This window comes from Lepisosteus oculatus, chromosome 3 (genome assembly GCF_040954835.1).
Source record: "Lepisosteus oculatus isolate fLepOcu1 chromosome 3, fLepOcu1.hap2, whole genome shotgun sequence".
In the NCBI taxonomy this organism is placed as follows: domain Eukaryota; kingdom Metazoa; phylum Chordata; class Actinopteri; order Semionotiformes; family Lepisosteidae; genus Lepisosteus; species Lepisosteus oculatus.
The window spans coordinates 63,306,949-63,320,604 of record NC_090698.1 but is presented as its reverse complement, the minus strand read 5'-3'; the positions used below and the strand labels follow the sequence as shown (position 1 = coordinate 63,320,604).

Below are 13,656 nucleotides of genomic sequence, written 5' to 3'. Positions count from 1 at the left end.
CACAGTGACCAAAGAACAAGCAGATGCTTGTCCAGGCTCTACAGGTCTACTGAGAATTTTTGAATTTGTTGCAATTATGCAACTTGTGATAAGTGTTTTTTGATGCTCACTAATATTTGGAGTGGTAGCATTTAAGTTTAGTAGTTGTACTAAAGATAAACAATAATAAACACAAACTGGTCATTATGATGTGAACTAATAGATAATCTGTTAAAAATCTTATTACCCACACAGTATTTCATTTTCAAAAACAGAATATACCTGTACCTGTAATCAGTGATAAAAGGATTGGAAGCTGTTTTGAATAACTTACAGAAGTGGTTCAATGTTCTTGAAAATAATGCTATCCGACTAATTTAATCAATTACAATTAAATTGTAAGTGTACAACTTTTCTAATGCATAAGGAACTTTTTTAATGAGAATGTATAGTTAACAAAGCATTTCCTTCATGACATAATACAGTACAGTGCAGAAAATAAAGCTTATCCTGTACAGAGAGACCATTATATGAGATTTCAGTAATTCTATTAGGATATTTCCTCTTAAAGAAGTGTTTATATGACACTGGAAGTCTGTGAGAAAATAATTGTTTTCTATATGTCTTTGACATAGTGTAGTTCAAACACAAGCCTAGCAATTAGCCAGCTGCATCAGAATTAAAAAGAACCTCAGTCAACTGATAAAAACTCCCTCAGCATAATCACAGATGATTGTACATAGGAAGACAGTGGACATTTTGTGAAAGAGTGAGAATGTCATTCTCATTAGTACACTCATTTTTACAGCATACAGTGATGTGCACCATAATAAACTTATTGTCTTAGTTTCAATGTAATAAGACAGCTTTGCAAATGAACAATGTGTAACCCGGAGTATGAGAACCCTAAATGTCCATCTATTAGAAGATGGTTTGGTTGAAGCAATCCAGAGGTTATTTCGAAATCACAGGGCACAAGGAGTGACTACACCCTGGATGGGACACTGCATTACAGTACAAACAGACACATGCAGGCATAAAAGGACAGTTCAGACACAGCATCCTAGCCAATAACTTAAAACTTAAGACCTTGTGGAAAAAATCCTCAGATTCCTGGGAAAACTCAAAGGATTTGGAGATAACATACATACGCCATACAGAAAGTTCCCTTATGTGGAATCAAACTGGGTCCCAAGAGCTGTGAGGAAACAACTTTAGTTGCAACGTCTCCATGCTACCCAAGTCTGGATAAATATTTTAAAACTGAAGATAAGTGCTTATACCACTTAATCTATTTCAATATTTAAAAAAAATAGATCTTAATACATTTTCACTTATTTTTATGATATGTCAATGTCCTGTATAATATACAGCTCTACAAACATATAATACCCTTAATATAAGGTTGGTTAACATCTACCAATGATAACAGCTTCAATTTCTCACAATAGTTTTTATACTGCAGTTGCCCACTACTTCCTATAACCCTTAAGTCTACCTGAAGTAAAAGGTGGTGCATCTGCCAACAGTCATACCTCTTTTAAGAACCTTGCATTTGTTTTCTTTCTCTTGACACAACATTAAAGAGAAGGTCTGGTATGCTATTACTTCACATTTCTCGGGAAAGTAAGTCAGTATCATGTGATACCATCGACAAGTCTTGTTAATTTGAATACGATGTGTCACTCTAATGGAGCAAATCGTTTGGTGTATTATTTTGGTAAGGTGGTGTGTATCTCAGGATGTACTTAAAGTTGTTTTTGCATATTTTAATAAACAGAACAGAAAGGGGTTCATCAAAAAACTGAGAAACTTTTTGACAACCTTAACATGTGACATTCTACAGTAAAAAGATGCATGATTAAGTCTTGAAATTAACTGTCGGAACAATATAATACTACAACATTTAATGCTGAGAATTAAAATGAATCAAGGTATTGTAGCGCTACAGTATATTTTATTAACATAATCATTTACATGTTATCAGGCCTTTGCTTCAGCAGCCTTGACACTCTTTTTAATGTAATACATGAAAATGTCTCATTTACTCTGCTATTGACTATACTGTACAGTATTATTAATGCTTGGGATGATTTTGATCGTATTCTTTATGTCCAGGGCAGCCGCGACTCTCACCGGGGGCAGGACGCTGAAAATGGATGCATGGGTGTCCAGTGTATGTAACTGTGAAATCAACTGCATACAAAGAGACACTGTGGTTGTAGAAAGAGGTCACCAGAGGAGAGTCACTATGCAAGCCTCCCCCTTTTTTTGTTTTACAATTGCATCTAGGCTCACATTGCTGCTGCCCGTTACACGGAAGCTTGGCCATTTGTCTCTTTCTCTTCATGCCCGACTGATTGTTGTGTGCTTGCGCGCTTACGCTCCTCCCCCTACTAGCTGCTATTCACCCTCTTAAACAAACACGACATCCCCTAATCACAGCCCTAGCACCGAGTACCGTAAGGCACGTACTGTACTGTGGAAAAAGAGGATGAAGAAGTAAAATGTGCGCTCTCTGGGATTTTTTTGCTCCTTCCTTAGTTGGGTCTTCATCCTCGTAAGGAGAAAGTTAAACAGAAAGGTAGGCATCTGAAATGGGGGGGTGGGTGCACATGTAATCATGTGGGGGGAAAATGGGCATGTAGCATTGCTATTGTCTGCTGTTGCGTTCAGTGATTGCGCTTCCCAATGTTGCTTGTTCAGCGATGAAAGTTTGTTGATATATTGGGAATTTGCAGCGTCCAGTTCTCTCATCAATCGGGATAAATCCCCCAGGATGTGCAGTTTCAGTATCACCCTCCAAGAAGTACTTCATTAACATGAATGAAAATGCACGTTAAGCATGGGAAATGTGTTGTCAATTCTGTTTTACGATTTGATCCAGAAGAGAAAAAAATACAAAAAATGTCAATAAATACTCTTGCTGTACACTGGATTGGATGCACCTTGCATTTATTTGATGATAGTAGATGTATGGAACGCATTAGCTGTCAAGAACTGGAATCTGCAGTTGACTGTCAAACGGAGACACCTAATAGTTATTTTTATTACTTTATTTGACACATTTTGCTTATGTAATATATTGTAGCGGATTCGAATATTAACCGTATTCAGCACTTTTGTCTTCAAATAAAGTGAATTGGTCATGACTGGTGCAATATTTTCTAGAATAACTTAAAGGGAAGGTATTGAAATAGGTATTGATTCGTGAAATTAAATGAAGACGGATGGAGCTCCATGTGTGAATGGAGCCCTCTTGTAAAAGGTTTTTCATCCTGAATTGTTTTATTTTCTGCGCATATTTACCACAGGTTTTCTGGGTGTTTTTGGGATTTTTTTTAGGGCTACCTTAATACCGCCTTGTGATTACCTCGCAAAAGGCACTGCTGTTTAATTGTAGTATTTTCCTTTTATTTAATATATATATATATTTACTATTACAGATAGAATAAAGCTCTAAGCGAACTGAATTTTGTTTGGAGTGCAGCCAAACATTTCCATGTACTGTAGTACGCACATTAGTAAAATGTTTAACATAATTTACCTATTGGAGGATTATTTTCTGGAAAGAATTTCTATTCCCAGCTATTGGTTTATTCGTATTAGAATCGTAAAATGTAAAAAGACCGATATTTATATTTTTTTATTTAAAAAGTTGGAGTACCAATTTTGCGTGCCAAGAAACCACCATTGCATTGTATTTTGGTGGTTTGTTTTTTTCCCAAGCAGAATTGAGTGAATCCTCTCAAGCGTTTTTGATATGAAACAAGAAGGTCGGTTATTTGTGATTGGATCACTGGAGATGATGCAAAGGGATTAGTCAGTATCTGGAGTATGGACAGTGTTAATCATATCAAAACGGGGTATTTATTTTACGGCATATTTAACTTGTAATTACTACGTCATGGGTTCTTTATGCATTGTCAATTTTGATATTAGAAGGCTTCTAATATAGCTTGTATAAAGTACCTTGAAGTTTTTGTTATTTTTCCTAGTAAAACTGTAAGGAGTGCGTAACAAAAACATATTTTACAATACTAATCTCTCAGAAGTGGAAAGTTTATTTGTGAAAACTCATGAATCTGTTCGCATTCCCCTCAGTTGCTTATATGTTGGGGGATTGTAAACATTGTCGCAGCAGTGCCTAACGACAACTGCAGATTATACTTACGTGATACTTACTGAGAAGATGTGACTAACCTGTGAAAGCAATATTTTATGTTTATGTTGGGTCGCCTTTGTCCTTAACTAGAGGAGAAATGAAAACCCCAACAGGATGCTGGGAGTGAAAAGGTAAAAATTATAGAATCACCAGAAGTAATGTTAATGTTGTACAATGCAATATTAATTCAAGAGGACGTGGCACAAGTTCAGCCCATGTATTATACAAAAAAAAATCATTTTGATATTATTTGAAATAATTGTTTTATACTCGCTGTATTTTTGAGCCATCAGTTTTGTGGCGATTCCCTAAAATTTTCACATCTCTGCTGGTTGCTACGCCAGCACACACAGGAGAGTGATTCCTTTGACCCTTTCACCTTCAAACCATTCATCTTTTAACACATCACAAGCATCCTTTCCGTGAGGTTCTGTGCCAATCAGGGGAGAGCATGTTCCTCATCAACAGCACCTCAAACCTACAGTACAAGAGCCTGGGAGCACACTGAAGCTGCTCTGACGCTGAGAGCCAAGACAGGCCTGGCCAGCTTATCTCACCCTTTCATTGGTGGTGCTGAGCTCTAATTGAGCGATGCCATTTGGGGAATCCCAGCCTCAGCCGGCTAGCAGCATGACACAAGCTTGAACCTGTGCTTGAGCTTGACTTTACCAGTTGAACTACGTGGGAGGCCCATCCAAAAAAGTTATTTCTTCATCTTAAAAGATTGGAATTAAAAACTGAATGATAAAGATAAAAGCAGATTTGTAAATAGAATCATTAGTAATTAATTTGTCATTTTGTCAAAGCCACTTGTAAGCTTGGAAGACATAAGATTTTGAATTAAAAAACATGTTTGCAACACAATATCATGAAATGCCATTGTTCTATTGTTCTGAAGTTAGCAGAATGTAGTGTTTTAAAATAAGTGTCTTATCTGGGGAAGTTAGTTTTTATTGTTGGTATTCGTCTTGTTCTCTGAAGGATGCATCTGTTATTAGAAAAATTGCTTTGACCCTGAGAAGCAGAATGTTGTTGTCCACAAAGCAGGAGAAAGCTACCTGACTTAAGGTGCACACTGTGATTAATACTAATGTTGAATTAAGTTTATATAAAAAAAAAACAATGAACTGTTGCAATGAAAACAATGTTAACATCCTTTAAAATGTGTTGTGTTGTTTTTCACCTATTGTAAGGAAGAATTTTATACTGTACTGTATATACAGTAGATTACACACAAACTGAAATGGTAAATCTGAAGAATCTGGTTTCCAGCATAAGAATGCTCTTACTGAGTGGGGTGATTATAAACATGTAGTTTTAAAGGCAATCCCAGATCTGACTAAGAGTCAAAATAATGATTAGCACACCCTTCCACTAATCATAGCAATTGGCAGAATTTGCATTTCAGTACATAACACCATTTACTTCATCACCTCCTCAGCTGAAGGCCTTACAAATTTTAGTTTGTTAGTTTTTAATTAAATTATTGATTGTGACTCGCAAGTGCAGATTCTTTAATAAGCACTGTGACTGACTTATTATTTTAATACTTTAACCAAAAAGGTGTGCTTACATTAACAATAAATATATACATGGTAAATACAACCATCTCCTCTTCTGTATTTTTTCCTGAAGAGAGTGTGGAACCACATTTAATACTGACAACAGCAAGTATCGATTTCTTTTTCTCCTGTAATTGCCACATACATAACTTGTATAAAACAATTTAATTTGGTCAGAGTGTTTAATAGATTTCAGCTTTATTTTGCATGTTTTGTTCCATTTTATATTATATTTAATTGTATAATTGAGCAGAAGGTCTGAGTGGAATTTGAATTTGAATAATGGTGTGCAGTTTACATTTCTTCACAGAATGGTTTTGCACGAAGGGAATTGCAGTAATGAAAATAAGGTATCCAGGGATTATGTGATTTAAAGAGATGTCAAAGTGCGTAGCTAAAGATCAGGAAAGGATACAAATGAGAGGAGGCTATTCAGCCAGCCCATAAGGCGAGAGCCATAGGGCCAATGTTTTTAATCTCATCTGCTGTAAGTCTGTGGTTGACTTGTCTGGTTATCATTCATCTCAGGGACATTGCTCATATGTCCCCAGCTAAGATTCTGCAATAGCATGTGAAAATAATGGCTAATGAAAGCAATTAAATTCTTATTGGAGTAAACAGGCTTTTGAAAAAAATGATCATATTACAAACACATTTGTGATTCCCAAGAAAAGTAGGATTTTTTTTTAGAAATTTAGAACATAAAGGTTACAAATGAGAGAGGATATTTGTCTCATCTGTCTGCCCTCATTGTTAGTAGCTTTTTGTCCTGAGGATGCCATGCGCTTAGTTCTTGAAGATGCCATAGTATCTGCTTCAGTTGTGTAGTTGAGAATCTATTTCTAGACTCCCATAACACCTACTGTAGATATACTGTACACCTTTATATGTCTAAAGCAGTGTCTCCTGAATCAGGTCTTAAATATAAGCCCTGTATTTTACTGTTGATCCAGAAAAAATCCTTTCATTGACTCTACCAATACTTTTAATGTTTCTGAATATCAAATCCCCTAAACCTGTTTAGGTAATTTCTTCAAGCTCTGAAAGTGATGAAAATACCCTCCTTTGATCTGATTTGTGGGATTGTTATGTTTATATACAGTCTATATTTTTCAATAATAACTCAGCCTAGTTGTCATTTTGGCTAAATGAAAAATCTATAACTTGAATACAATTTAAAGTACGACATTAACAAGAATATCAATAGCCTGAATTGTGCAATATTGAGAAGGAGCAAGGACTCCTCCTTCTGGATTTAATGGAATGTCAGTTTTTCTGTTAGTTCCTCTATTTTAATTACCTTAAAAATAGTGGTAAGGAGCATCCACATGAACTAAGCACACTTTGGCACCTGTTTTATCTTAAGGAGCTGATTCAGCCTATTAGAGAAAGGAATCATGCTTTCCCACAAAACTATCAGTTTATGATTTATATGTTGTAAAGTGCTTTAAGTTAGCATTATTCAGTGTGTGACAGCATGTGTGAGAGAAAAAAATCACACTTTAAAATGACAGTTTTGTTGATAAACCAGTTGTGAGCTCCATTGTAAAGACTGGTTTGCTCAATATACAGTACAGTACAGAATGAACAAGCCAAATAGTGTACAAAGTTACTTAATGTTGAGCCAAAGTTAATGATACTTCATGATTCATTTAGGACACTGTTGGCAAATCTGCCTTCTTATGTAACCATTTGCTCTGTTAAACCAAAGGAGCCATGCTCCATTAGCAGTCTGGATAGATCAAATTCTACACACTTTAACAACAAGTTAGGAGGATAGCAGGTCTGTGTTACAGGTACAGGTGCGTAAATTCATACATTTGTGGACCAAAATATATTTGTTTTGCAATTGGTGGAATATGCCTTGTACAGTACATACAGTAGGAATACTAGGAATATTATAATAAACTCACTGTACAGTATGGAGAAATTTACATGAATGCTGGCCTGAACACCTTTGGCATGCAATGTACAGTAGTTGTGTAAGAATGTTAACATTTTTTATCTTGTTACCACATGGTTAAAAAATGATGTATTTCTATCTTGCTAAAACTGCCTTACCAAAGTAAGATGGTAAGTACTCTGATTTTTGTATGGATTTATGTTTATGAAGCTGTTCCCTTTAAATCCTGACTTTATCTGAAAACCTGAAGTAGAATTTAGTTTAGGCTTTGTCTGTTTTGCATATCAAAAAATGAAGGCAAGTGCACTCCGTAAGGTTATTGGATACAATGAGACTGCTGCTTTTCTGTATAGGATCCTGGAAATGCCTTTCAAGTAATCATTCATCGTCATTTAACTATTTGTAAACTTCTGCTTTTCAGCAATAATTATAGTGTTTTTTACACTCCAAGAATTCCCCTAAACTTATATCCAAAAGAACACTCCTACTGCATACCTTTAGATCAGGAAGGCAATGTAAAAATGATACCAAAATAACAGGGGAAATATGTTCTAATTATGATTTTGTGGTGGATTTATTGACGTGAGTGATTTGCAGGCTCCACAGAGGTTCATTGAACTCTATGCAGTCAGGCATATTGAATTGCTTGTCAAGAGGAACATTATTGGTCACCCCATTATAAGACAGAGTTCATTTACACTGCTCTGTTTTAACAATTATCTTGAATCTAATTTGAATATCTTGATTTGCTTGTGTGCAGAATAATAATGTTGAAAAGACAATCATTTAGAACAATCTAACAATTTTGGATGAATTCTCAGTGATATTTTATTCAGATCAGGTGTGAACAACAGAAATAAAACTAATCATAATATTTTTTTTATTATTCTTACAGTTTACAGTGGTATGATAGCTCAAACTAACACAGTGTTTCAAGGTTTCCCTGAAACAATAAAATTATCACTTATCATCTTACAGAGACCAGTGTCTTCATTTGGTAGTTCAGGATCAGAACATGTCCTTTCTACCTCGAACTCTGTCAGCTGGCAGTGGTGCAATCCTGTTGTAATCCAGCTGAGTGATGTTCAGTTTCAGCACTGAATTATCAGGCAGTGTAAAAAGCCATTTTCCTCAGAGCTCCGTTTAGGTGATTGCTATGTTAGTGCTACTAATCTACCTCTGTGGGGGGGTTACATGACTGATGTGCTGAGATGGTAACCCGTAATTAGAGGTTATGCCATCTGCCACCCCTTTTCATTAGTATTTTGTTATCTCTTCAACTTTTCAAATTAGTTTTATGTTGGCAATTCATCCAAGATGGTGAGGATGTTGTTTTCCTAGTTATGAAGAAGCTGAAAGAATCTGATTCTACTGAAGTAGCAAAGATATCCCTTCTGCTTCAGTAATCAATGGAGCAGCTGGCACAGCTTGTGAGACATGAGATGGCAACAGTGATTAAGACAAACTTACAGTATGCCTTTAATGTTTAGAATAGTTCTAGCTAAGAGGAGGCTGTTTGGCCCCTCTATTTGATTTACAGTATTTTCTTTTTCAGTTTCTGATTAATCCAAGAATCTCATGCAGCCCAGGGGATCAGGTTCAACAACATGGCTGGATAGCTGGTTCCATACCCCATACTACGTCCATTCTTTTTGTGTGAAGAGATGCTTTCAGTTGTCAGTTTTAAATGCATTTTCACATTGTTTTCACTTGTATCCACTGGTTCATGTTTCACTGTTGAGTATACAGTCTTGCACTGGGATGACTTTGTCAGTGCCTCAAGGATTTTTAGGAGTTGATTCAAGTCCACTCATACTGTAGTCTTCTCTGTTCAAGACTAAGTGTAGAACAAGGGTGTCAAATGTACTTGCTATGGTGGACCAGATTTAATTTAAATATACTTCAAGCAGGCCATACGTACCAGAAATTATTTAAACCCTAGCCACAGCCTTATATTATTTTTTAGTTTTAGTGCTTTGCAATTTTGATGAGTATTTTACAATGAAATGTCTCTCTTTAAAATGAAGTTATTAGTTATTGTTCTTTCTTAGTAACTGATAAATGATTTAAAATCCCAGTTTGACTTTTTAAGTATGGCATGTACTGTTCTTAAAATATCTTACTTTTGATTATTGTACAAACTGTCAATCTATCTTTTGTTAAAAATAATTTGTTGTACAGCTGGCAAAAATACAGTATATGGTTCTACTGTATAAAACATGAACGTTCAGTTTACACATTTTCAATGCAACAAAGCAAGTATTTTAATATCTGTTTTCACTAATGAAGCCATATGTTGCTTCAATAAAAGTGTTTCCTTTAATATCTTACTTAGTTAAATTTAGTCTCAAATGTATTTTTAACTTTCTTGTTTAAAGTGATTAAACATCAAATTTGTTGTTTAGTGATTGGTAATATTGCTTTTACAGACTGTACTATACAGTGCTCTCATTCAGGTTATTCAGGTAATTACTGTATTTCCACGTCTAAAGACGTAATGTTATTGTGACACACCCAAGGTTGGTGTGCCAAACTGGGATTTTTAAAAGCAGCTGATCTTAAGGCAAAACAGACATTCACACAGCTATAAGGTAAAAGAACAAGTGCTCTTTATTTTACCGTGCAAGGGAAAATACTCAGAAAACAGACAGCAAAGGGGCAGCAAAGGCAGGGAAAATACTGTTATTGACTTAAACATTTAAAAAACAACCAGGGTATAATTAAGGGAACAGACATGATAGAACCTTTGGGAAATAATGACCATAAAAGGGTTTATTTTCATTGGAGCACATTGAAACTAAAAAATGCAAGATCATTTTAAAGTTTATAGTTTTAGAAAAACAGACTATGCAAGAATGAGGCAAAGGTGTGAAGTGAGAACTTATGGAAGCAGAGACAGTAGAAGAAGGATGATTAAATGTCAGCAACATAGAGTTAAAGTATTAAAACAAATTCATTCCAAAAACATTGAAGTCGAAGTCCAGGAAAATATGGCCTTAATATTTGTATGCAGATATAAATGCAGATATGAAAAATGAGAAGTTAGAGAGCATTCCATGGATTGTTTAAGAGTGTGTATGACTCAGAGATGGAAAAAGAGCAGAAAAAGAGCAGAGCTGCAGGCGAAGCTGAAAAAAAAATAGAATTGCTAAGTAGGAAACAGAAAAGAATATTGCAATATGGGCAAAAATAATGCAAAGTATTTTTTCTTGTACTACAACAGTATAAGAGAGAATACTTTGAAAGATAATAGAGGATCAAGGTTAGAGTAAAATAAAGATATAGTTAACATACTAAATGAATATATCACATCAGTGTTTATTCTATAAGACGTCAATAAGCTCCAGTTGTAATGGGTATGTTTTCATAAGTGATACCAAAAAATAACAAGTATCACTTGGGCCTAATGGTATTTTCTGTCATATTTATGGAAATTAGCGATGTAGTTCATAGATCCCCTAGGTGTGGGAGCAGTAGCCACAGACTGGAAAATTGCAGATGTAATATCAATTCACAAAAATGGGGATAGACCTTAATCAGTAAACTAAAGGTAATGCTATGGAAATGATAAAGCCAATTTAAAAGAATACGACCAAGGGTATTTAAACCTATTAACTGTTTCCTTGACATTACATATTTTAAATTCTAGAAATAATACTAACATCACTTTATTAACCCTTTACAATTTCTTGCATTAGGAATTATCTTTTCGCATACCCCAGCTTGCTCTCCATGAGACACACAGATAGGGAGAGATCCTGGGGTCAGAGCACAGGGTCTGCCATAGAGCCACCAGGCCTCAGACCCCCAGATCTATTTGACAGGTCTAGCCGCTCTGCCCCAGACCTGTCAAGTAGATTGACAAGGTCCCTCATACATGGTTAATTCTCTAATTAAAAGTCAATGGACTTTTCCAAGATCATGTACTGTATGTTCCTGTATCGTGAACTGCAATCAAACAGGAAATGGTGTGTTATCTTCAGTTCCATGACCTGTAACTGGGTGGTGTGCCGCATGGATCCGTTTTAGACTCAGTACTATCTTGATCTTTATCAATCATCTATACTCTAGTACAGTCATCCAACTAATCAAATTTACTGATGATACTAAAATAGAAAAAGTGGAAAACACAGGAAGAGTGACAAGAAAGTTACAGAGTCACGGGCTGACACTTGGCAAATGAAATTCAATATGTGAGTGTAAATTGATCCACACTGCTTTAAGGAACATACACTGTCCATACCACATGGGTGCTTCTGAGCTGCAGGATGATACACATGAAAGGAATCTGGATGTTAATCTATATTCTTCTAATGTCCGCATTTTAGCCTTAGAGTTAAAAGAAAATCAACAGCGATTATTCCTGGTCTTAGGGGAAGCTTGTCTACAGTACAGATAGTTTAAGGGAGCTATCATTCTTCAGTGTGACAGGGGAGATTGAGAGGGGGTTTGATCAAGGTCTAAAAAATGAATAGGGCGTATAGAAAGATTTGAAACAGGGGACTGTTTCACACTTGGCAGTAAAAAAATAACATGGGGGGTCATAATTGTAAACCTTAATTCTTTACCCAAATGGGTAGTTGAGGCCCTAACTCTGGAACACTTAAGAAATGGCTGGTGGAAATTTTAGATTCATGTAGCAGCTAAACTACCAAAAAGGAAGATGGCCAAACAGCCCATCTCATTTGCAGACCTTTCCTTACTTCTAAATCAAACTTCACACAAGTTCTGAGCCCCACAGTTGCACTGTCAGTTGTTTCCTTTTCCCTATGTAGGTGCATAGCATGTCCTTCAAGCCAGCACAATAACACTGGAAGACTCCACTTCCTGTTTCTTAAGTGCCACCTGACCACTTTTCTTCTATCAGTTGGTCAGGGAACTGAGGATGGTAGGTCATTCCCAACTGTTTTCTGAGGAATGTAGTTTAGACAGATCTGCCATCTTGTCTGAAACATGCCATCCTACCACGTAACCAATATCAGATTTAGGAAATAAAGTATGCTTATAAAATAAATGGAATTTATAACCAAAATATGAGGGGGATGACAGCAGTTCTCAGTTTTTCTAAATCACGATCATTCCTACAGCCATTTCTTACTTTCACAAAACATGTAAATACTATATTTAAGTCTCTTTTCTCCTCATTTGTCCTTTTGCATTCCTTTTCCACTCCATCTCTACCTTTGCAGCTGCCCCTTGGAATGTGGGGTCCTACTGCAGCCTCCTTGCCCTATGGTCAGGAAGCTGGGCTTCAACCAGTGGGGCTAAGCCTAAATCATTATCACAAAATACTCATCAAACATTTTTTTCAATTAATGTAATTCTTGGGTGTTATATTTCATTGTAAATAAGTAGTATTAAATGTTTACGCTTTGGATGTTTTATCTTTGCAATATTTAGACACATTGCTAGTTTTAACATGCTCGTCTGCACTAAAGTGTGACAACATGAGCTCAAAAGCTTGGTTGACAGAATTCATATCTTATTTATCATGTGGCACCATTTCCTAGTGTTATAAATTTCAATGTATTTGTTTGAGTCATCCATTTGCAGTTTTTGCATACTAATTCACCTTCCTTGGGACTTTGCCTCATACATTTATTGATATACAGTAGTAAAGAATTAAATACTCTGGTACTTGGGTATTGCAGGATAGATTCAAATATTTAAAACATGTACATTATATCAAACAAAAACACCTGATCCTCCTAGTATTCAGACCATTTTCATGCAAATGGTGAGATAGAGTTTGTGTCATTCTGTCAATGTACAGCTTATTTCTTGTACATTCTTGTACTGTAGCCACTGCACTCTGAAAATTACTGTGCAGATGGATGTGACATTCCTGGGCTGGTGTGATGACCCTCTGACTCTCAGGACATGGCCTGTCTGTCACAGAGACAGATTCTTGGTTTTTCTTGATTAGGCAGCTGGTTGTTGAAGCTGAACATCTCACTCTCTAGGCAACCCTTCTTACAGATAAATGACTTCAATCATGCTGATAGAAACCAGCTGATTTTCATTACTGAAATGGTAGATTAAAAATA

General features: G+C 35.9%; 1 protein-coding gene across 2 annotated transcripts in view; it reads left to right on the top strand.

Annotated features, from left to right (window-relative positions):
* Window positions 1–2,321: 2,321 nt before the first annotated feature.
* The window catches only part of plppr1 (phospholipid phosphatase related 1), a 73,429-nt gene continuing 62,094 nt past the window's right edge, over window positions 2,322–13,656 (top strand). Inside the window, exon 1 of one of the 2 annotated variants that reach the window (XM_015361205.2) lies at window positions 2,322–2,563. The gene's annotated coding sequence lies outside the window, so the exon portion shown is untranslated. The remainder of the gene's footprint in view (window positions 2,564–13,656) is intronic. The other variant, XM_006626568.3, reaches the window with a different exon arrangement.